A 24,569-nucleotide genomic window follows, 5' to 3' on the forward strand; every position below is an offset into this window, starting at 1 on the left:
ATCTATTGGCGATTTCAAAAGCTGAGAATATATACCGTACAGTGGTAGGATGTTAGTGAGTGATGAACTGGAAAGAATTTGTAAGGAAGTGGTCGTCACCCACTTCACGGTAATATTCTGGTATTTGCCTGGAGGGACTGAAGGAAACCACGAAAAACCTTGGTCATCATAATATGTACTCCTGCCAAGATGCCTGTGGAACACCAGAGCTAAGGCAGGCAAGGAGAATCCTTAACATTTCATGAAGCCTTCCCAATTCCTGCCCCTGTTACGTGTGTTCTGAGAAAGAGAAGATGAAACTAAAATTATATCGGACGAAATGGAACTCCTTCGTGCTGCGAAGAGGTGCACGGGGAGATAGAGAGTATCGTCTCGTGAGTTTGGACAAGAGTTTTAGATGAAGAAAGCAGTCTTCAGGGATTTGGCACCGTGTATATGTGGTGTTAACCGACGTTTCGGAGGAACGTNGTTTTAGATGTTTGCAGTCTAGCATGAAGTGACATATACACGTGAGTCAGTAAATAGGTCACAGACTGAAGTAAAACAGCTTTAATGGACGTAATAGTTTTTCTGTATGTATCACTAGGTAACAGCAGACGTGAGGTTGGAGAAAACTGCATACTGTGGAGCCTCATAACCTGTACTCTTCTCCAAGTATAATTAGAATGATCAAGTCAAGGACGATGAGGTGGGCAGGGTATGTAGCACGAATGGGGAGACGAGGAATGCGTATAGAATATTGGTGGGAAAGCCAGAAAGAAAGAGACGACTGTCAGGACCAAGGCTTAAGTGGGTGGACAATATTAAAATGGATCTTAGACGGGATGGAATGGTATGGACTGGATTGATCTGGCTCAGGATAGGGACCAGTTGATGGCTCTTGTAAACACGGTAATGAACCTTCGGGTTCCATAAAATGTTGGAAAGTTCTTGAGGAGCTGCACAACTGGCGGCTTCTCAAAAAGGGCTCAGCTCCATCAACTTAGTTCAAGTCATGTTTGTGTGTGCTCTCCTGAGTGTTCAGATACGAGTGTGTGAACATTGCACAAAAATAAATCAGCCAATCTGATATTTGTAACCTTGTATTTTATAGCACAGGCACTTAAATTGATCGATATATGTCCATAACAATAGCATAAAAACGCACTTAACTTGAGCAGTAATTCAGTCTTTTGTTTTTGCGGCCGGAAGTCGAGGTTTTCACAGCGATAAGAACGAAGAGTGTGGTGTTCTGAGTTGTAAAACACTCCATAGTCTGCAGAGAGACCGACGTTTCCGAGGAACATGTCGCCTCCAACTTCAGGGTAGGCCAAGCAAGAGATCAACCGGGTACTCAGCTGAGCTTGTCTGCTTTATTCTGTTATTTCTTTTTGACTTACTCTTCGATCCTGAAGACAGGAGCGATATGTTACTTCGAAACATCGGGTTCTCTCCTGCACTTCAGAATGTTCAACATCTGCCCCAGTTTGCTTATTTATCAGGCCGTGCCATATCTGTTGATCTTACTTTATCAGTGGGAGGGACTCAAACCCTTATCTTTACCCAGCGACGGGTGCTTACCGGAAACCTGTGAAATATTAGGCTTATTAGCCTGCCCATGGAACCGAGTATGCAGTGGAAGGTCATGAACTGCTTTTGGTAATTACGTTTAACGTGTCTGGTGTATTGGGCTCAGTAGAGGTCATTTTTGTGATCTTCAGAACGCAATTTCTGTAGGCAGGCTTCTCGCACTAAAACGACCTAGTTATGTGCTTGTTTTCGTGGCTTGGGGTGCAACTGAGTCCACTTGATACGTCGCCCACTGTTTCGGCTATTTTACCAGTCCCGGATGATGATGACTGGAGCAGTCGGTGGAATGAAAACTGGCAGGGGAAACCGAAGTACTCTGAGGAAACGTGCCCCAGTGCCACTTTGTTGACCACAAATCCCACTTGACCTGACGTCAGATCGAACCTCTGTCTCCGCAGTGCGAAGCCGGCGTCTGACGGCCTGAATACGGCCAAAACGACCTAAGCAATTGATGGACCTAACAGTTAAAGTACACTTGAAGAGTGGACTGGATTCATCTGGCTGAGGATAGGGTCCTGTCAGCCCTCAAAAACCTTCTGGCATCGTAAAGTACTGGTAATTTATTGAGCAGCTGAGCAACTATTAGCTTCACAAGATGGGCTCAGTATGTCCTTTCCATATTATCGAAATACAGAAACCAGTCCCTTTTTTGCTTTCGGATCGAAAAATTTTTCAAGAAGTTCTGGGAAACACGAATCGCCTAATTTCCTTTAGTGCGACACCGACCACATAGAAAACTATGCGTCCAACATTTATTCTACTGCTCCGTGTATTCGTTGCCGTGGCAATGTTCTTGCTAAGAATTTCTTAGCAACGATAAAAGGGATACACTTAACCGAGCCGTTGCCTAGCAGCGATAAGAAAGATACGCATATAGACACACAGACTGATGGAACGGATTTATGAATACGCCGTTTATATGGGTTCAGGTGCCATGATATACATTCCAAGTTTCATAAGGCATTCAGAAGCTCATGAGGGGGGATACACAGACAGACAGCATGGAGATTACATAAGCCTACTTCAGGAAAGTAGGCTAAATAGATACGTTTCTTAGTTTCGCCCTGTAACGGTTCGAAAACGGGTTTTAATATCTGATACCTGAAGTTTCACTAAATGTTGTTGACACATGCGAAGTTTAGTTAAAATCGGACAACAATAACAAATACTTTGCATAGAGCTACATACATTTCTGCATGCATCTCAGGAGTGACTAGAGAAAGTTGATGTCGAATTGAAGTTGTAGACGCAAATTAAATCCACGTTTTTATGTCCCCATATTTTTCCCTCCTTTGGTCAGTGGTTTTCATCATAATTAAGCAGTCGCGCTGTTACCCTTTGCTTTCGTTTTCTGATTTGTTGAGCTGGTCCTCAGATTTGCGTATTACAAACTGAAACAAAAGCTTCGTGACGTAATGAGCAGAATGTGGCCTCTCCTCACGTCACGTTGTCGACGTATTTGAGGATTATATCACGCAAGAAGTGTAATGTAAAATGGATCCATTAAGGAAATGAAAACAATTTTCTGAGTTTCTTCGAAGCAGCGTTTAACAAAAGCTTGATCATCAAAGGATATGAACACATCCATTTATCCTTCACGTATGCCTGTGCTGTGAGTTGAAGTTTTCCAGAATAACGCTCCACTGCCCCCAGTTCATCAGCCATTAAGGGTGATTTTCTTTATCCCTTCGAAGTTTGAACCAGAGAGACAAAAGCGAGGAAAGAAAATGGTGGCGTGGCGTGTCACCCTTAATGTCGGAGAGATAGGGGTGGAAATCCCTGCTTGTCCTCATAAACTCAAAAGTTATGTTCCTACCGACGGTCAGTCGCCACTCTATCTTGGTGTCAAGCCCCTCTCAGGGGCATAAGACTGGATTTTTATTACTGTCAGACAGTTGCGTGTTTGTTGGTGTAGGGCTCCTTCTCTGACTAGAGGACGGGTATGTCGTTTACAATTGATGCTGGTCCTCGCCAGCACATCCATTCTGGGGTCCGAGTCCCGCGGGACTCATGACCATATTTTACTATCTCAGATTTTAGACTCCCCCAACGTTGAGGGCCAGGTCCTCGTATATGCATCCCCCAGGAAAAGGGTGGCCCAGTTACACCCCCAGGCATATAATGAGACACGCCACCACCGGACCTTACCATGAACCAGATCTAACTAACTCCATGGAGCTGAGCCCTTCTTGAGAAGCCGCCCATTGCGCAGCTATTCAAGAACTTCCAAGTATTTTATGGAACCCGAATGTTCGTTACCGTGTTCACAAGAGCCCTCCACTTGTTCTTTTTTTTTTTTTTTTNTGAGTTGTTAGACCCACGCCCAACCCCCCGAGGTGGAGGACCATCCGTTGTCGGCTGCCAGGGACTGATTATTCAATATATTCTCAGCTACCCTCCATATATGGAGGCCGTCTCCTCCACCCGCAACCTGAGGACGCGCCATGCCGTGGTGACAAGGCACCCACATAACATGGTGTTATTACGTTGAGATCCTTTTTAATATTATTTACTAAATGGTTTCCTCCCTTCAAGGTTTCTGGACCGAGATTTTGTGTGCATTTATTATCATGCGTGCTACATGCCCTACCAAACTTGATATCATCATCCTGACAATATCTGATATAAGTCCCTAACTTTGTAACTACCTCCGACTTTGTCCAAATATCGGCAGCGGAGGTAACGCTCGGGACTCTTATTCGGGATGGACTTTCTTCGAACCTCGGCCGGAACACCGGTTGTCTTGACCAAGGGTTTTCTTGGTTTTCCTCAGTCCCTCCGGGCAAATTAGGGGATGGTGCCACGATGGGGCCAGGACAGCGTCCTCCCAAATCCCTTCCAATTCATCTTGGAACCACCATTGTACCATTGGACGGTATATACCGCATTACGCATTTTTGTTCTCCTTTGAATAATTGACGTGCGTCTTAAATTCGAGTAATATGCATATTCCTGATGTTTCCCCCCTAAAACCCACATTCAAAAACTTTTTGCGTTTTATATTCGAAGTAATGCGGTGTTGTAGTTACTGACAGCTTCGTCATATGAATCACAAGAAGTGCTACGTTGCCGCGGATTGCTCCGTGACGTTTGCATATCGAACAAGCCGGACAGTGTGACGCAACTCTCTGAATTATACACCGCGCTCCACGAGAGAGGGACAGATGCGGTCACGAAACATCAAGTGCAACTGTATCAGATTCGACGTTATTAAATCGGCCCGGTGAGTTGCAGGTTCACGGTGCTGCACGAGTCACGAGGCTTGGGAAGTGAAAGTTTACGCACCGTGTCTTAATATTTCTAGCTTTTGTTGAAACTGTCAGAAACAGAAATGTCAAAGAGGCTGATGTCAGGAAATGTTTTGCTGTCAACTGACGCTGCGCTGTGACTGCTTTATATTTCTTTTTGTGTAATTTTTCTTTTGAAAGTTCTTTTCAGCCTACGTTTTGTCCATTTTGAAAGAAAAAAAGTGTTTCTAATCATCGCCGGCAAGCATTCTTCATTACGGTCAGTCATAGTCAGTCAGACCGCCTCTGTGGTCAAGTGGCCAGAGTTCCTGGCGACAGATCCAGATGTCCCGGGTTCGATTCCCTGCGCTACCAGATTTTCTGAGAAAATAGTGGGTCTGGAACGGGGTCCACTCAGCCTCGTGAGGATAATTGAGGAGCTACTTCAAGGGATTAGCGGCTCCGGTCTAGAAAACCGAAATTAACGGCCGTGGGGATTAGCTTCACTGACCACGCGACATCCTCTATCCGTTAAAGTTGGCACTAACTTCGCCGACAAGCGGCGGTCGCTCAATCAGTATAGTTCGCTTGCGGACTACAGGTCACGGAGTTTTTTTTTGTTTTTTTTTTTTTTTTTTTTTTTTTTTTGTTTATAGTCACAGTCAACTCATAATTACCGCAGTCATGGTGATCACATTTATTAGCATCGTCTTCGACCTCGTCCGTCGGGTTGCTTTTACAGAGTTGTTCCCTGGTTCCTTGATCCACGTGGTTTCTGAAGTCTGATCTGTCTTCTATTATAAACTTGTTAAGTTGGATATTTCCGTGAGCATACGTATACAGCGAAACCTCACTAATTCGGAATTCGGTGTGAGTCGGACGACTTTTGTTCTTGCACATTGCGACCCTCATGCTCACATTTCCGTGATCAGCAAGACGCAGTCGCACAGTCACATCTCATGATGGGAGCAGCTCGAGCTTCCGAAACGTCGCTTAGTTTAAATATGCCGTAGACAATGGGCAGTGTCCAACATAGTGACCTTATTCCATTAGTCCGGTTTTGCTGTCTGCTGACAAGTTAGATCCCACTGGTTTTGTATTTCGAAGTTTTGGACGAATTAGGTCCAAACGTGCCAGCAAGTGGCCCAAGTCCTCTGCTGGACTGATGGTTATGATTATTTCAGTATTATTATTACCGTATTTACGCATGTATAGGCCGCAGCACAATTTTCAGACAAATTATAGAAAAAATTATTTTCTTGGAATATTATTTCAGGAGTATTACACCCTGTATTACTAATTATGAATATATTTTTTTTAAATGAAGTGTGATTTCGAATATTTCGAATATAAGCCGCACCCCAGTTTTCCTCTTGAATTTTTGGCAAAAAATGTGCGGCCTATACATGCGTAAATACGGTACTCTTATTATGACAGGGGAACGCGGTAGCGTAGTTGGTTGAGGCACTATACTACAAAACGGAATATCGCGGACTCGATTCCAATTTGGTCATAGAATTTCATCATTGAACTAATCCTTCCAGCCGCACTGTGGTCCTGGGATCGACTCAGCCTCTAACAGAAATGAGTGCCAGGAATCTTCTTGGGGTGTAAAGAGCGGCCGGCCGGAGCGTAAGGCTGACAACCTCAACATCTGTGAGCCGATTGTCTAGAAAATATGGGAGCCTCGACGTCTCGCAACCCTATGGGCCTCCACGGCCTGTTACAGGGATAGCTTTACTTTTTTTTCAGTTTCTTTTATTATTGTTGTTGTTGTTGATGATGATGATTATGGTGAGTGATGATGGTGTTGGTTATTTAACGACGCTTTCAGACTCGACACTGTGTGCCGTCTGATGGTGGGCTTGTAGATGAATGATGAGGAACTGGAGGGGATTTGTAAGGAAGCGGCCGGTCCTAAAGGAGGTACCATCCCGGCATATCCGTGGAGCGACTGAGGAAAGATACGGTGAGGATGTCCTGTGTCTCGGCACGAGATTCGAACCTGGCACTTCCGAGTACAGTTCTGAGAGTGTTGTGTTGATTATGAACATGACGATTCTGACGATGGCACTGGTGACCCTGATGACGTCTTACTGCTGAGGGAGTTGGTCCCAGCTGCCGCTGTTACCTCGTGGCGCTCCAGTCGACACCGCCGTGTTCGCAACTTGCTGAATCAATGATGAAGCTCGGGGAAAACTTAAATAGCTTTGTGTGAACGTCCCTGAGCGGAACAAATGTCTCCTTAAATGCGACTAGAAAGGGACGCGAGACACCAACTTCTGTTTAAATTTGTCCTCACTAGATAACCTCTTACTTCTAGTTTATATTCATTCATTCATTCATCAGTAATCTGTCAGACGACAGGTCCACAATCTCTTCCAAAACAGTTCCTCCACTTAATGCGATCTTCTGTTTTTGGAAAGAGACTATCCAGGAAAAGTGATAATGTGGTAGTTTTTCCATTTGCTTTCCACATCGCAGTACAGCAGCCGTTCAAACCACTCTGGTCACGCCTGTTGCTATACGAACTTGAACCATCTCGAGCATCATTTGCTCTGTGCTTCAAGTCGCTGCTGATGACGCTGCTTCCGGCATCAGTTTTTGGTGTCTCTTTTCGTCTGATGCCTACCCTTTGACCTGTCCAGCAAGGGAGGCCCTGCCAGTAGCTACGCTACCGCTGGTATAGCTCTCAGGGTCCTTAGCATACTCAAACCCCCTCACCACGATAAGGCGGAGACACCAACGAGTTTATATACCGGGAAGAAAAAGGATTATAAATCAGTGGTTCTCGAAGTGGGCTATACCGCTCTCTGGGAGAGATGGGATTACCTAGGGGGGCGCTGGCGTGGGTCACTCCGAGCGCGTTGTTTGCTTATTTACGACTGAAGTGACTTCAGACCAGACACAGGGAAACTGGTGTCACTTCATTAAGCCCATCCACCGCATTAAGAATTTACTGACAGTGAAGCAGTTCTTCTTTTATTGCTAGTGGAGTGGGACAAGTCCCTTGTACTGCGGCCGCTTCTGGCCTATTGTACCAGCCCCAGATGGTAGGTGAGGGTGATTGTGGAGCAATTGGTGGAATGAAGATTGGCAGGGAAAACCGAAGCACTTTGAGAAAACCTGCCCCAGCGCCACTTTGTCCACCATAAATCCCACTTGACCAGACCTGGGATCGAACCCGGGCCGCCGCAGTGGGAAGGAGTTACTGAATGCGGCACCTTATTGCTATTATCTTCCTTAGTGTATAGCGACTGGCCACGGGCTGCACGACCGAGGGGTCGGAGTTCGAGTCCCGGTAGGGTCAAGAATTTTCTCTTCTCCACGTCGTCCAGACCGGTTCTGGGGCCCACCCAGCCTCCTATCCAATGGGTACCGGGTGTGAAGCGGTCGAGGCGTTCATTATCTTGCTCAAAAGTCCCTCAACTGGTCCCTATTCTAATTCGGAAGGACGCAGCCTGCTTCGCCACATTGTAATTCCTCTCTGATGCTCCTTAATATGTAACGGGCACTATGCCATAAGCCTTGGGGTCGACTCAGCCTCTAACAGAAATGAGTACCAGGAATATTCCGGGGGGTAAAGGACTGCCTCCGCGTAAGGCTGACAACCACACCGCCATCTGTGAGCCGATTGTCTAGAAAATGTGGGAGCCTCGACTTCACACAAACCTCTGGGTCTCCACGGTCTGTCACAGGGATATCTTGTAGCTTAGGGGCCATAGTGCGGATGGAATGATTAGGTCAATTGAAACATCCACTGACCTCATCTGGATCGAACCCGCGATTTTCCGGATTGTAACATAGTGCCTCAACCAACTACGCTACCGCATACTCCGGCTCTCAAGATGTAGGAGGAAGAATTACAGGACAATGTTGACTGGATTCATCTTGTTCAGGATAGTGTCCAGTGAAGGGCTTTTGTGAACACGGTAATGAATCTTCATATTCCTTCAAAGGCGGGGTATATTTTTAGTTGTTGAGCGACTGTCGGTTTTACAGGACAGGACTGCATTTTGGTATCAGTGCCTTAGTTGCTCCACAGTTTATTTTAATGTTCAGTTTAGCGTCGAAAACTAAGAATTTAGAAGAAAGTCAAAAGTTCACGTCATTTTCGGGATTTTTGCTTCAAGGGGCTGAGGTAAACTATGAAAGCCTCTCAATAAGGATAGTAAATATCCGAAACGAAATTTAGATGCATACAGAACAGCTGGTGTTGGAGAAGGATGGAGAAGATCAGTTGGACCGATTATGTGAGAAATGAAGAAGTGTTATTTAGAGTCAGTGAGCAGAGGAATATCCTACACGAAATAAGAAAACGGAAGGCTAATTGGATTGGTCATATCTTACGCGGTAACTGCCTTCTAAAAGAAGTTATCGAAGGAAAGATAGAGGGGCGGATAGAAGTGACAAGAAGACGAGGAAGAAGACGTAAGAAGATGCTGGATGACCTTGGGGACAGAAGAGGATATTTTCATTTGAAGGAGAAAGCTCTAGATCGCATTAAGTGGAGGAACTGTTTTGGAAGAGACTGTGGACCTGTCGTCTGACAGATTACAGATGAATGAATGACAGAACAGATCGGTTTGTTCTTAGGAAAGAAATGGACAAATTTTTAGATATGGTTTCCGGGCCGATGCAGTGTTCTGGTTGGTGATTCAGTTCAATCCTCAACTGCTCGTCGCATATCGATAGAGGGGAGCCATATCGACCCTGTCACACTTGAAGAGACACGACTGAATTAACCACCACGCGACCCGTGAGAGCAACGTCACATCGGCACTACGCCGCCGGCGGAAAGCCCCTCAACAGATGTGCGGCACTTCTGTGCAACACCGACGGCAGCAAGACCCGCCCGCAAATCTAACGAAATTGGGAGGCGCGGCATGAGCAGAGTTCGAAACGGCGTTTGTTCCCGCAGTAGTGACGTGCAGCCTACCATTTCCCTTTTCAAGAATACGCTTTCCGGGCTTGCTTCACCGTGTAACTAGCTTGATCAGCCCAACTTAAATCGCTGCGTAAAATTGTTCCCAAGTATTTACAACCGTGTGCCGCTCGAGATCTCGTGAAACAAACCGCCTTGCTTTTAGCTGGCATTTTCAGCATTTTCAGCCTCTATAATATTCCTATATATAGAGATGAGAGCTTTCGTAAAGGAGGCCAAGGTTCTTAGAGGATCCTAAATTCAAGGATAAAATAAAGTCTGTAAGATTTGAGGTTTTCACGGCGGTGACTATGAAGAAAGCAGTCGTCTGGGATGTGGCGCCATGTAGATATTGTGTTAACGGACGTTTCGGAGGAACATGTCTACATTTTCGGGGTAGAATAAAAAAGAAAATCCCCGAGCGAGAAACCAGGGTGAGCAGGTGCTGACAGACTAGTCAGCACCTGCTCATGTTGGTTCTTCGCTTACGGATTTTCTTTTTTATTCTACCCTGAAGATGGAGGCGATACGTTCCTCCGAAACTGGTCTGTCAGCACCTGCTCATGTTGGTTCTTCGCTTACGGATTTTCTTTTTTATTCTACTATGAAGATAGAGGCGATACGTTCCTCAAAAACGTCGGTTAACACAATGTCTACACGGCGCCACATCCCAGAAGACGGCTTTCTTCAAAATGAAGTCTGTTGTAAACTGGTTAAGCTTTCGGTTAGGCTTTGCTGACACTACACTCACTTCCGTTACCCAGAATGCGTTTCGTATTCAGTTCACCCGTAACGCCTGGAGCTTGTTCTCGTGTTTAGTTAGTGGCTTCGTATACTCTCTGTTCTGCATATGTCTGACGTCCAGTAGAACATGTTACGTTACTGCTCGAGTCAGTGTTGCCACCACTTCCCCTACCGCCGGCCGGCACAAATGTAATTTGCTTTCGTCGGAAGTGCACGAGACACTTGTAAATAAATAATCCCATGATTTACGTTTATATGTCCCATTAATAGAATGGCACATAAGAAATATTCCCCCTCATAAATTTTTGTGTTAGGCACTTAGTGCAGCCTGTATCCATCAATCAGTCCAATTTATAATGAAGAAAGGGACAAGATCAGATATCGTGAGTCCGAAACGTCCTTTAGAATGGGCCATCGTCAAATATTGACATAGATAAGACATCATTCACTCACTCATGGAACTGAGCCAGTTGTGCAGCTACTCAACAACTTCCCAGCATTTGTGGAACTTCAAGGTTCGTTACTGTGTCCACATGAGCCCTCTACTGGTCTTATCCTGAGCCACATCAATCCAATCCATACATTCCCATTCTTTCTCACTATGATAAATTTTAATATTGTCCACCCAGCTACGTCTTGGTCTTCCTAGTGGTCTCTTTTCTTCTGGCTTTCCCATAAATATCCTGTATGCAATCCTCTTCTCCACATTCGTGCTACATTCCCTACCCATCTCATATTCCTGACTTGCTCATTCTAATTATACTTGGAGAAAATTACAAGTTATGAAGCTCCTCATTATGCAGTTTTCTCCAACCTCCTGCCACTTCAGCTCTCTTCGGACCAAATATTCTCCTCAACACCTCGTTCTCAAACATCCTTAGTCTATGTTCCGCCCTTAATGTCAGAGACCAAGTTTCATACCCATACAGAACCACGGGCAAAATTATAGTTTTGTATATTTTAATTTTTATGTTTTTGGACAACAGACGAGAAGACAAAAGGTTCTGGGCTGAATGGTAGCAGGCATTACACGAGTTCAATCGCCTCTTAATTTCCTCCTGAATCAAATTTTGATTTGTTAATGTCGTTCCCGAATATGTGAGCTGTGCCACATTTTCACAACATCTGTTACCAACTTTATGTCCTGATTTTGCCCTGCACTTTGGTGACGAGACAGCAACATGTACTTAGTTTTCTCTGTGTTCACTTCTAGACCAACCTCCTTGCTAGCTTCAATTAAAGGTTGTGTTTTCTCTTTATGGAATCTTATATTATCACCCAGTAGATTCACATTATCGGCATAGACCAACAGATGATGTGTCCCGTTTAATTTCAGTCCCACCTGGTTTTCCTTGACCTTCGTAATGGCATATTCTAAAGCAAAGTTGAAAAGCAGTGGCGACAAAGCATCTCCTTGTTTTAGACCATTCTGGATAGAAAATTCAAGAGACAAATGTTTACCTTTACTGACTTTAATATACGTTTCGAACACATTTTAATCGGCCTCACTAGTTTCATGGGTAGATAAGTCAACATTGCAAAATAAATCATAGTTGCAACCACTCTCTCCGCACCGCAGATCTCGTTCAACGCATGGAATTTGCGTGCTCAGGATATGACGTGCCCTGAACGTTTTTTCAGACTTGAAGTATTAGTCTTTGTGGCCTGCTAGGGTTTCCTACCAACTCTCCGTGGTCTTCCTAAGTGTCTCCTTCCCTTAGATTTGTATGTTGTATGCTCTTATGTTGCGTTACTAACCATTCTTGTTACGTTTCGAGGATAACTTTTCTGAGAGGCGATTGCAAGTCTGGGGGATGTTTGCAGAGTTGCTGTGGAAGATTAAACCGAGCAGAGGAGGCAGCGAACCAATAGGAAGATGGAGAACAGCGAAATGATCAAGGCCCGAAACGGCCTGTTTCATAGAAACGTCGGTAAATTTCTACCAGACCATGTCAGAAGATAGTACTCTTGTCATCGCTGTGAGAACATCAGATCTCAAGATGGCGTCTACAGGCCTTCATTGTCATTCCTTGTTGTTTCTGTGAAGAGCGGTTAGGGATGTAAGGGGCTTTGTATTCTGAAGGAAACAAATGAGCTTGCTGAGACATACGTACTGAAGCATTGCAGGCGATGGAAACAGCAGTTCGGTATAAATATTTAGGCTGTTTTCGGAGTGTGACTCTACAGCATACGGAAATAAAGAAGATAAATTTAAAGCTGAGTGCGAGGAAAGAATAGAATGCTTCAGACTGAACCTAGGATAGAAGTAAGAAGTCAAGGTCGCCACCGCGTACGCATTTCTGTTAGTAACGACTAAATTAAGTACCGCAGTTTTTTTTAATGTAACTATAAAAATGGCAACTTTAATTTCTACAGAGTCAAGTTGCCATTTTAGTTTGACAAGGCTACTGTTACGTAGCCCTAGCAATGCCAAGTGTTGAAAGTTTCGACCTTTACACAAGTTAGTATATGTGACAGCATATGACATCTATTGGCATTCTTTCTGAACTACATACTCCGCGAACATCTAGAGAGTATATATTTATGTTTTATTGTTCATAAGTGTGTGTGTGCGGTGGGGGGGGGGTGAAATCTTGAGAACTTATAGTCTCTCAGCTAGTCGAGATATTCCCTACCTCCTCAGCTCTTGCGGCAAGAATTGGAATTGGGTCGAGTTCTGGAGATGACAGTCAAAGGTGATTGAGAAGAAATGGCAAGAAAGGGATTAGGCTGTGCAAAGAAGACTTCACATGTGATTTCAAGTTACAATGAGTCTGTTATGAAATCCGTTGCCAGGATACGGCTACTGAAGATTGAGAATCCAAGTGCGTGTGTAACGGTGAACTGTAAAGTGTGTAGAATAGCGATAGCGCTGCATTGCCTGTAGTCCCAAAATATGAAAATGTACAAGGAGCAATTAATTCAACTATCCAATCCAAAACCCGTCTTCATAGTCACCCCTACACGTGAAAATAAGATCGAAACCGGGACTACGTTACGAGAGATCTCGTTGAACACACAGGGACTTTTCTTCCATAAGGTTGCGTAATTGACGTGTGATGTAACCTCAGAGATATTTTAGACAGGAAATAATAAAATTTCTAATGACACGCCTTTGCTTCGTGGAGTACGTCTGGGGCTTTTACCACATTGGGCTATTATTCAGATAGTATTTATGAATAGCTATTGCTTAAATCACTAGGGACAGAAACTGCCTTATAAAGTTGGTAATTTGAGTGGTTTGAAATTAATTACTTTTAGGTTGCTTTAATTAACTCAGTGCTATCAATATGGAAATACCGTGGTTAAGCATGTGAAGCCTAAGGGAGACGCAGGAGTTGTCTGCAGTCTACTCGTAATTGTCGGTACAACATCAATACGGGGTGCGACGCGAATAGTTTCCCCTGTTTTTTATTGCCAGCCAGGAGATGCGAATAATGTAGTTTAGTTATCAAAGTCAGTTTGGTATTTGAAGCCAAAAAATAGTCTCAGTAATATTTAAACGTCAGTCCGTACCTCGCAAGAAATATTACGTCTCCGCTACAAAGCCCAACCGGTTAATGCTGTTTAGGGAAACAGTCGCTGTTTATTGTGAGAACCATACGGAACACACAGATACACTCTGTGGGCAGAATGCAGAGTTTTAGTATGTTCAGTCCGTACCTCGCAGGAAACATTACGTCTCGGCTACAGAGCCCAACCGATTAATGCTGTTTAGGGAAACAGTCGCTGTTTATTGTGAGAACCATACGGAACACACAGATACACTCTGTGGGCAGAATGCAGAGTTTTAGTATGTTCAGTCCGTACCTCGCAGGAAACATTACGTCTCGGCTACAGAGCCCAACCGATTAATGCTGTTTAGGGAAACAGTCGCTGTTTATTGTGAGAACCATACGGAACACACAGACACACTCTATGGGCAAAATGTAGAGTTTTAGGATGTTAAAGGGGGTGGTTAATTAAACCTCATTTCTGCAGCCCATTATAGCACAATGGCAACTGATTGTACCACACATTTTAATATTAAATACCCCTGTATTTTATGCACAGACGGAATTTATGTGTTCCATATAGTTCTCACAATAAACAGCGACGGTTTCCGTAAACAGCATTAATCGGTTGGGCCTTGTAGCGGAGACATAATATCTTTCCTATTAGGTACGGACTGAACTGAAATGAATTTCGCGTTTTAAATAGTTAAAATGAAGTCAGTGCAGTCTCAGGAGTCTGCGCATTGGGGCGAAGTTCACGAGTTATTTCACACTTCCATTATACCATACGATACTTGAATTTTTTTACAGCGATCGGGATCCTGCTGTGGTCTTCTGCGTTATAACGTCGTGTAATTCCGTAGTTTCGGAGGACACGCATTCTCTTATACTCCGAAAATGATGGTATCACTTTCCTCCGAAACGTTACTGTGTACAGTACAGCATGACTTGCCAGGAGACTGTAGAGAGCTTCAGAGTGTACACATTTTATTTTTATCTTTGCATCATATTTGTGTACACGTTCCGTCAACTTGGACGCCATGAAATGGTGCATCTCTGTTCAATTGTTTCCAGTTGCGTCACCTTCCCCCTCCCCCAGGCGAGCAACATGGCAACCTTCCTATAATTTCAGAAGACAGCTGCTTGTACAATGATGTCAGAATAAGAGATTCATCATACTGGTATTTATATGAACAGAGAAATAAAAAAGAAAATTGTTTTTCGGTTGGGGGGGGGGGAGTGGCGGTTTTGCTGGTCCTTTAAGTCGGGTATATACCGACTTCCCGATTGGGAGGTGATCACGCTAACACAAATACCGCAGTTCCTCCAGCCAACTTATGGATTTTTGCTCGAAATCGGATTTGTAACGTGGGGCCTGTCTTGCCTTGGGCGTAACACCATCAGAATGTATACAGCTTTCGTGCGTGCAGTAGGCTTAATCCTATATCGAATGCTATTTTTAGTGTTTTCATAACGACGGTTACAAGAATGCACCTGTGGTGTCCTTTCGTTTCACTGTGCCATGTTTCTTTACGTGGCACACATCTGTGGTCACATGGCACCCGGTTCTTGTGGTGCACTGATTTTATTTAGGTATGTGCCAAAATGCACAGCGTTTTCTCCTATTTTATTACTGCTACTGCCGCTACCACTATCTTTACTACCTTTACTACCTTTTCTCTCGTCTCCACTTCCTTTTCTATTTTCATGTTTCTGCAAGGAAGTCGGTAAATAGGTCACAAAAGAAAGTAAAACAGCTGTAATGGATTAATTGGTTTTCTGTATGTATCACTAGGTGGCAGCACAGCCCTGCTTCAGGACAATCTGGGTAACAGACGCGCATGCGCATGTTGAGAGGCTTGTTTCAGTGGTCAGAATTTTGAGCATGCTTGAGGATTGTACTACCGAAGAGCAGCGTTCCCTTCCTTTTCCTGGAGGATATAAATACGGGGCCGGCCCTCCAGGTTGGTGGAATTTCGAATCTGAGACAGTAAAATATGGTCATGAGTCCCGCGGGACTCGGACTTGATAATGACTGCGCTGGCGAGCACCAGCCTCAATTATAAAAAACAGACCCATTCTCTCGTCGGAGTGGATGTTACATAAGGACTGTGACCGCAAGTGTTCTGTTGGAACAAAATTACTTGGGAGGCTGAAGGGGCTTGTCGCCAAGACGAACTGATTGGTGCTAAACCGCCAGTCGTGAAGGAACCCTGACTCTGACTCTTCAGATAACCGAGAGAGAATCTTCAGGCAGACACAGTTGTGGCATGTAGATCAGTTGCTAGGCAACGACCGCGACACAACAGATATTGCTAAGTAACGACACCGCAAACAAGCATGTTTCCACGGCAACAGTGGAATACAGCAATAATGGAAGAGATTTTCTACGCCGTCCGTACCGAGATGTTAAAACCAGGACCAGTTAGCAGTTGCAGTTAGTTACGGAACTATTGGGAGGTTCAGTCGTTTTGATCTGTTGCTCTGAGAAGCCGGTACTTGAGATCGGGGACAGTTTTGGAACCCAGAGGAAGGAAGACGTTTACCGTTGGAAGCCGCTACAAAGCGACGGCAGTAAAGACTTGACTGTGGACACTAGTGCATATATGTGTGTAATAGTGAACACTAATATGTAGTCACGGGTAACCGAGTCCGGTTAATCCGATTACCAATCCAAACCCCGTCTATAGTCACTCTGTCACGTGACAATATATTTGTTATTTCCCGTCAACAGCAAGTTAGCCAATAGCTCGCTAGCTCGGGCTCTACTCATCCTTAGGATCGCCTCGTAACACAACATAAAACCGTTATCCGTGTTCTGCGGTCCACTCCACATGCCATGGCTTCAGAAATGCCCTTTGTGTTTCTGAGGGCTGTACTCATCCTTAGGATCGCCTCGTAACACAACATAAAACCGTTATCCGTGTTCCGCGGTCCACTCCACATGCCGTGGCTTCAGAAATGCCCTTTGTGTTTCTGAGGGCTGTACTCATCCTTAGGATCGCCTCGTAACACAACATAAAACCGTTATCCATGTTCCGCGGTCCACTCCACATGCCGTGGCTTCAGAAATGCCCTTTATGTTTCTGAGGGCTGCAGGATCAATAAAGAGAAGGTGGCTTGACGGTGCATTCTCTCCTGTACTGAAGAATACCTTGCAGCTGACAGTTGTCAGGCCGGTCAAAAAATGGAAAGGCTGCAATACACATAAGTACGTATTGTATCTCCTGGACGGTAACAGAACCCTCTGCCTCAGTGTTCCGATATACACGTACTAACTCCATGGAGCTACTCAAGAATTCCCCACTGTTTTATGGGACCCGAAGGTTCATTACCGTGCTCACAAGAGCCCTCCACTGTTCCCTAGCTGAAGCCAGATCAACCCAGTCCGTACCACCCTGTTCTCTGTCTCTTTAAGATCCAGTTTAATATTATCTATCCGCCCACATCTAGGTATTCCGAATGGTCTCTTTGCTTCTGGCTTTCCTGCTTGTAAAATCATATAAATATTTCAAAACTGTATATAAATTTCGAGAACGTTTTTATGTTCATAGAACTATAAACGAAAATATTTGAGCTAGTGGTTCCATCAATATAACGCTGGTTTTTGTGTCTAGTTCAGTAACATATTTATAAGCGTACAGCCTTTTTCTAAAAGTATGTTATTTTTAATTTATTAAAGTCTAGATAGAAAGCGAGAGATAATCGTGGGGATGTACCATATCGACAGCCTGGCACGTAATATATTCAGGGTCTGGGCTGTGCTTACTAGCCTGGGAGCCGAGGGAAAGAATCTATTAATTTATGATAGGTACTGAGTTTTGTAATCCAATATAGAGAAGGGACGCGGAATTTTTATTTGTGGTTAATTTCGGATAGCGTAATTTTGGAAAGGTAATTTCTGGGCCTCCAGAGTTAATTTTAGTTGTGATGAATTCAAATCGGTAGGGCTACATGAGAAGCCCGCAATTGCAACTGGGAACTTTGGAACCATCTCAGTATTTGCTTCAAGACAGAGGACAAAGCAACAAAACCTGTGACAAGATGGCCGATCAAAGTAGCTTTCGGGCACTTAGTGACGTCGAGATGTTAGTCCTGCAAGTGAAAAACTTTAGGGGTCCCATAAGATTTCCCTGACACGCGTATCTCAGTCCTGTGTCCCGCGGCCGCAGATCGAACAGAGAACAGCCAAAGATATTAAGTTACTCAGTACACTTACCAGTGCGTACGGTAGCCAGAGCCGCCAAAGCTATGTGCAAGTATTGTAGTAGGTGTTTTGGGGGCCTGATTCGATTCCTCATTTCTAGTATTTATTTTTAAATTACATGAGTGAACTTTAATTTTCCTTTTAATTTGAGTGTTATTCCTTATTTAAAGTACCCACTGCTGTGCGCTGTGATATGGACAAGGGCGGGAACAATATCCCAGGCGAAGAACGAATACTTTCTGCCTGTTACACAGCAACGTAACACACAAGAAGGTGCTTAGAAGTGTCAGTATTAGATGGCTGATTGAACTTCAAGGATTTAAGGGCGAAGGAGAAGGCAAGGACAAAATATAGGTCTACATACACTTCCTCGTAGCTCAGCGCTGTCTTATTTTGTGGTCTGCAAACCTAAACATGCGGAATGTTGACCCTTTCAGTCAACGGCCAACCAGTTTAATCCGTTTATGGAATTAATCGCTGTTTACTGTGAGAACCATACGGGACACACAGACACACTCTGTGGGCAGAATGCAGAGTTTTAGTATGTTCAGTCCGTACCTCACAGGAAACATTACGTGTCCGCTACAAAGCCCAACCGGTTAATGCTGTTCAGGGAAACAGTCGCTGTTTATTGTGAGAGACATACAGAACACATAGGTACACTCTGTGGCCAGGTATTTTAAATTTTGAAGCGGGTGGTACATGCAGTTACCACTGTGTTGTAAACATTTAGGAGCTGAAATTCTTTGATTTTTTACTGTATTTCCATAGCAACCAGTAATTCACATAAAATTTTTTAATAAGAACTGGAAACAGAAGGACACAATCAAACATTAAAACGATTCGTAGCAAACGAGGTCAGTTTTTTAACGAGATATGTCGTTTACGTCGCGTAAAGGGTTAATGAACGTTGCGTGTTAGTGTCCAAGCAGCCTGCCGACGAACGATTGACAGGTGATTGTCGTTCCTGTCTTTACCGACAGATGGCACTGGACATGTTGGTTATATGTAACATGTATTTGCAATGAGATTACTCTTTCTTGCAGGTTGTGCAAGGTCAATGGAATAGTCGGTGCAGTTTTCTTTCATCATCAACCAGCGCGTAACAGGAATACGAGTACATAATCCGACTTAGAAATTCACTTATCATCTTTAAGGTAAGGTTAGAAAATAAATCCTTGTTTATACTTTACTTTCCTGATCTTTGCTTTGTTCACGGCTCCGTGTTTCTGGATGTGATATCACACGAGCCGAAGTTGTGTCAGTTGTTCGTTATTTAACTTGGTTGTCAGTACTTCAGACAAGAAGACGTTGATTAGCAGTGGATAATAATTTCGAGAGGATATGAAAAAAAAAAGAGCTCTGATATTAGGTACTGTCCTGGACCCCCAAGGGGAACCACAAGAAACATGTCAGGAGAGTCGATCTACTGGCCAAGATTTGAACCCAGGATTTCCCTAATACGGAACAGCGGTGCTACTAGATCGACAGCGATTATCAGCCTCAAAGGCAATGACAAATATTACGCATACTTATGTAAACATAAAAATTCATTAACCCTACAAATGCCATGTGTCGAAAATTTCGGCTTTTATAAAAGTTACTGTACCTGACATCATGCGACATCTATTGGCATATTATCTGAATTACATAGTCATGAAACATTTAAATGGACATTCCCCTGTGTTTGGAGTGCTTCCCGTGTTTCTGCCTATGTTATTTACCCATGCTTGGCGCTGTAGAAATATACTGCATTTTTGATGATTTATTAGTTATCTCAATACACTGCGAACTCATCTGCAGCTTAATCAATACTGAAACCGCGAAGTTACTGTTTCAATTAAGACAAAATTCGTTGACGTCATAGATACCGACTAAAGTAATCTCATTGGTAGTGAACCGAAGAAATTGCAGCGCAAAGTTTCTCATCTGTTTGCAAGAAGCAGAGCGAGAGAGAGAGACGTCCGAACAATGCAAATGGAGCAGAAGACTACAACTCGTGTCTTTTGTCACTGCTCTAATTATATCAGAGATGTAGCTGGCTCCCCAAGAACATTCGATTAACCATTTCTATTGACTTCACAGCGCTGTCCTCACTACCACTGCTTTCGCAGTCTGACCTCGTGTGACTGATAACAGCCTGTGACCCACGACGGCCCTCACTCAGTCCAAGTTATATCTTTTGTGGGACATCTTGTGGCGCTGTCAGTGTCTGAATTAGTGAGTCTGGAACGGGGTCCACTCAGCCTAGTGAGGATAATTGAACTATTTCAAGGAAATAGCGGCTCCGGTCAAGAAACTCGAGATTAACGGCCGTAGGGATCTGTTGCACTGACCACACGACACCCTCTATCTGCTAAAGTTGGCTCTAACTTCGCCGACAAGAGGCGGTCGCTCGGTCGGTATACTTCGCTTGCGGACTAAAGGCCACGAAGTTTTTGTTTTGTCAGTATCTACACTACACAGCGTGGCAAGTCAAAATTGATTGACGAATAGTTTATTGGAAAGGATCTGGAATAAGCGGTCGTAGCATAATGGAGCTACAGTCCTCACATTTATTTGGAGGGACTGAGGAAAATAACATGACGCGTCCTTGCTGAGGTTCGAGTCATGCACCTGTCGAATACAAATGTGGAGCTTTACCGCTGCGCCAGCCTGTTTGTCGAATACAGATGACATAGGGTAGACTGGCATTGCAAGATCTGTGATTTTCACAGCTGGAATAAACAAAGCCTCGTTCCCAGGCTCACTAAATGTGCTGCGATCCATGGTAACTTTGTTGAAAAGTAAATAAAGGTTTGTTGTAAAAGTGCTACAAGTGAATCCTTGCCAAAAAATGTTTTACAAATATTTTCTGGACTTTGTATCTTTACTTTCGGGATATCCTTTGCGCGCGCGCGTGTATGTATGTATGTGTGTGTGTTTATGTGTTTGTGTGTGTGTATCACGTACACTGCGTCACTTGTCCGAAGACAATAGTCTCGAAATCGACAGTGCTTAATGAAGATTTTTACTTGAGCTATGGGTTGATTTTGTCTGTGAGTGAAATGACTTAGGAGTCACGGAGAAGCAAGGCGTCTACACAGTGTGAAACAGCTCCCTGTACTGTTGCATGACGTGGAGGCAAAATCAATATTGCTTGATAACAAATGTGTGGCATATGCGGTTTTAGGCTGGGGTGTGCCGAATGTCGAGATACGTGTATATGCTGGCAGATTGCCTGAAATATGCAGCACCTGGATCTTCTTACCTAGGTCGACTGCTCTCGTAAAACCTGAAGACCAGCAAATTCACTAACATGGAGATGCGCTTAATTGAATAAGTACGAGTCCATGAAGACGTACGGAGAAGGGGGGGGTATAGCTTCACCATTATTGACCTCGGAACTAGATGGAAGTGAGTGGAGAGCTTCACGCCTCGGCTGCTTTACCTGAGGGGAAATCGCCCCCCCTCGGTTCTCATTGGTTAGGAGGCTGGGTGGGCCCCAGACCTAATCTGGGTACTCTGGATAAGAGAAAAAATACCAATTCACAAATTATATGACTCCTTAATTATTAATTAATCATGTAATTAACACATTAAGGAATGGACTAACAAACTGGCTAAAAAAATGGCGAAGTAATGAAATAACTAAGGAAGTACCGAATTGTCAGCGAAATAACGAACCAGGAAACAGGCGGATGAGCTGCAACCACCCAGGAGAATCATCCAAGGCTCTGTGAAGAAGAGAAAATCTTTTGCCCCTTTCAGGAATCGAACGACGATTTATTAGTCGTCCAGACTGTAGCCCAGACAATATAACGACTGAAATATCCTGGTTCGAAATAAATCATAAATAAGTAAAGTGGTTGGAGCAAAAAATATTCATGGCCTGGTTTGCGAGGGTTGTTTTCTTAAATCAGCTTTAATAAGTTTTCAAGTTTGTGTGAAGTCAACTGCATATCGCTGTAGATACAGTTCTCTTCCATTAAGCGAAAGCATTAGACCCGCTGATTCTCCATTACTTTAATATGACGGCCTTTCAAAAGAAAGTCTGGAAGTAATTTGATTTGTTTATTGCTTTTCGCGTTTTGCTGGGGAGCGAAATGGCCTCCAACGTTAGCGTCGTAACTAATTACAGTTCCTTAAACCTCTGAAGCACGAATTTCTTAAAAAAGAATAAATTCATGCCTCACAGGAAACATTACGTCTCCGCTACAGAGCCCAACCGGTTAATGCTGTTTAGGGAAACAGTCGCTGTTTATTGTGAGGACCACACGGAACACACAGATACACTCTGTGGGCAGAATGCAGAGTTTTAGTATGTTCAGTTCGTACCTCACAGGAAACATTACGTCTCCGCTACAAAGCCCAACCGGTTAATGCTGTTTAGGGAAACAGTCGCTGTTTACTGTGAGAACCGTACGGAACACACAGATACACTGTGTGGGCAGAATGCAGAGTTTTGATATGTTAAAGCGGGTGGTACATATACTAACCACCGTGACCTGAGAGGTTAAATAATCTCTTCATGATAACAGTAAGATAAATATTATTTTTTAGAAATTTATCCCACCCTGCAATTCAAAGTATCGTTTTGTATTATTTCTAAGAAGTTATGTTTAAAATAGGGTAAATGGGTAAAATTTTGCAGCGTTCTTACTGACGCTTACCTTATTTCGTGGTATGCTGTTATAAATTCGCCGTGAAATTATATAACATTTTCACAGTCAGTTTGAAATATTTCCAGTCTCCGCATCGAAGCCATGAGTGGAGAAATGTTGAAAATAAATGCGGAAACTAATTTCATGGCGAATTTAGCGTCGTTATATAACAAAATTGGATGGCTTCACTCTTATGACATTCCCGTTTTACCCGTTGTTTTGTATAAGTATGAAATGCATTTTTTGCCCTGCTTAAGAATAACTCTGACTCAATATTAAGGGACTATGGAAGCAAGGGGAAATGTATGTAATAAAAAGTTTCTGAAGGAAGCAAACGTAAGATTGCGGCAACAAGAAGCAAGGAATAAGCAGACATGTGTTTGATTCTAACCGTTGCTCGGCTTATTCTTTGATCCTGTAGATGATTCCTCCGAAACGTTCAGTTCTGCAGGACTACAGGAAATCACATCTCAGAAGACAACGAATGCTTTCAGACTGAAGCAGTAATTTAGGATCACTAAAGTAAGTATTATGGAGTCACGTGCTCGTACTTTCACCTCGCCTTTAGGACGTTGATACCACGGCAGAGCTCCTCGGAGGCTTCTTATGCGTTTATGTTTTCATTTTCACGCTCTTTTTCCATGTTCTTTTCTCTGTGTTCAGTGACAGATCAAAGCTCCAGCCCAGCTTCTAATCAGCGATTGTTATTTGTATTGTTTTGTTGCTGTGTTCAGTGATTGATGTACGTTGAAGCAGTAGGCATTACGTTGTTCCGAAGAGTCGGGGAAAGTCTATAGCGCTAAACTACGTCACGTCACAGATAATATCACTCTTCAAAATGAATTTAATTTGATGTCGACGGTCACAATTTTTGTACGTTTTTATAATATTGTCTATGTTCGCTGCATGCTTTCAATAAGATCTTAAGGATAGAAAAATATTGGCCCCTTTTAAAGGAACTGGCATTGTTTTCGCTGTTCTTGTTCCTATTGGCTCGCTCAGAACAATTTAGTAACGACCTACGAAACTACACGGCGTCACGTTCTAGAAGACGGTTATCCTCAAGTTGTTCTTTGTCAGAGATACACCTAAGGCAGGAAAGGTAAAACTATCTCTGTAACAGACCGTGGAGGTCCATAGGATTGTGAGACGTCGAGGCTCCCACGTGTTCTAGACAATCGGATCACAGATGACGGTGAGGTTGTCAGCTTCACGCGCCGGCCGCCCTATACACCCCAGGAAAATTCCTGGTACTCATTTCTGCTAGAGGTTGAGTCGACCCCAGGGCCGTAGTGCGGCTGGATTAGGTTAATTGAAAAATCCAGTGACTTTATCGGGAATCGAACCAACGACCATCCGGCTTATAGAATAGTGCCTCAACCAACTACGCTACCGCGTGTCCCTGTCCACGATACAACCACGTACACAAAACTAATTACAATGTTAAACATTTCCTTGGCGCTGAAAGCAAAACAGAACCAGCTGACAAACACAGTAACTGGATTACAAATCACTCAGAATGATTGTGGTTATTGCAGATGATGTTAGGGAGTCGTTCATTTAACAGGAAAATTTAGGACAGTTACTATAGCAATATAGTAGCTATTCACAGTACAGCTTATCTTTTAAAGCCCAGTGTGTTCCGTATGGTTCTCACAATAAACAGCGGCTGTTTCCCTAAACAGCATTAACGGGTTGGGCTCTGTAGCGGAGACGTAATGTTTCCTGTGAGGTACGAACTGAACATACTGAAACTCTGCA

General features: G+C 43.7%; 1 protein-coding gene across 5 annotated transcripts in view; it reads left to right on the forward strand.

Moving 5' to 3' along the window:
* Positions 1-24,569, forward strand: part of LOC111861752 (potassium voltage-gated channel subfamily KQT member 1) — a 194,538-nt gene that overhangs the window by 33,507 nt on the left and 136,462 nt on the right. For 4 of the 5 annotated variants that reach the window (XM_023846594.2, XM_023846586.2, XM_023846610.2 and 1 more), the window contains exon 2: positions 19,212-19,322. The gene's annotated coding sequence lies outside the window, so the exon portion shown is untranslated. Of the gene's footprint in view, positions 1-6,630; positions 6,766-19,211; positions 19,323-24,569 lie in introns of all 5 variants that reach the window. The other variant, XM_033750501.1, reaches the window with a different exon arrangement.

Source organism: Cryptotermes secundus, unplaced genomic scaffold (assembly GCF_002891405.2).
Source record: "Cryptotermes secundus unplaced genomic scaffold, Csec_1.0 scaffold136, whole genome shotgun sequence".
NCBI lineage: Eukaryota > Metazoa > Arthropoda > Insecta > Blattodea > Kalotermitidae > Cryptotermes > Cryptotermes secundus.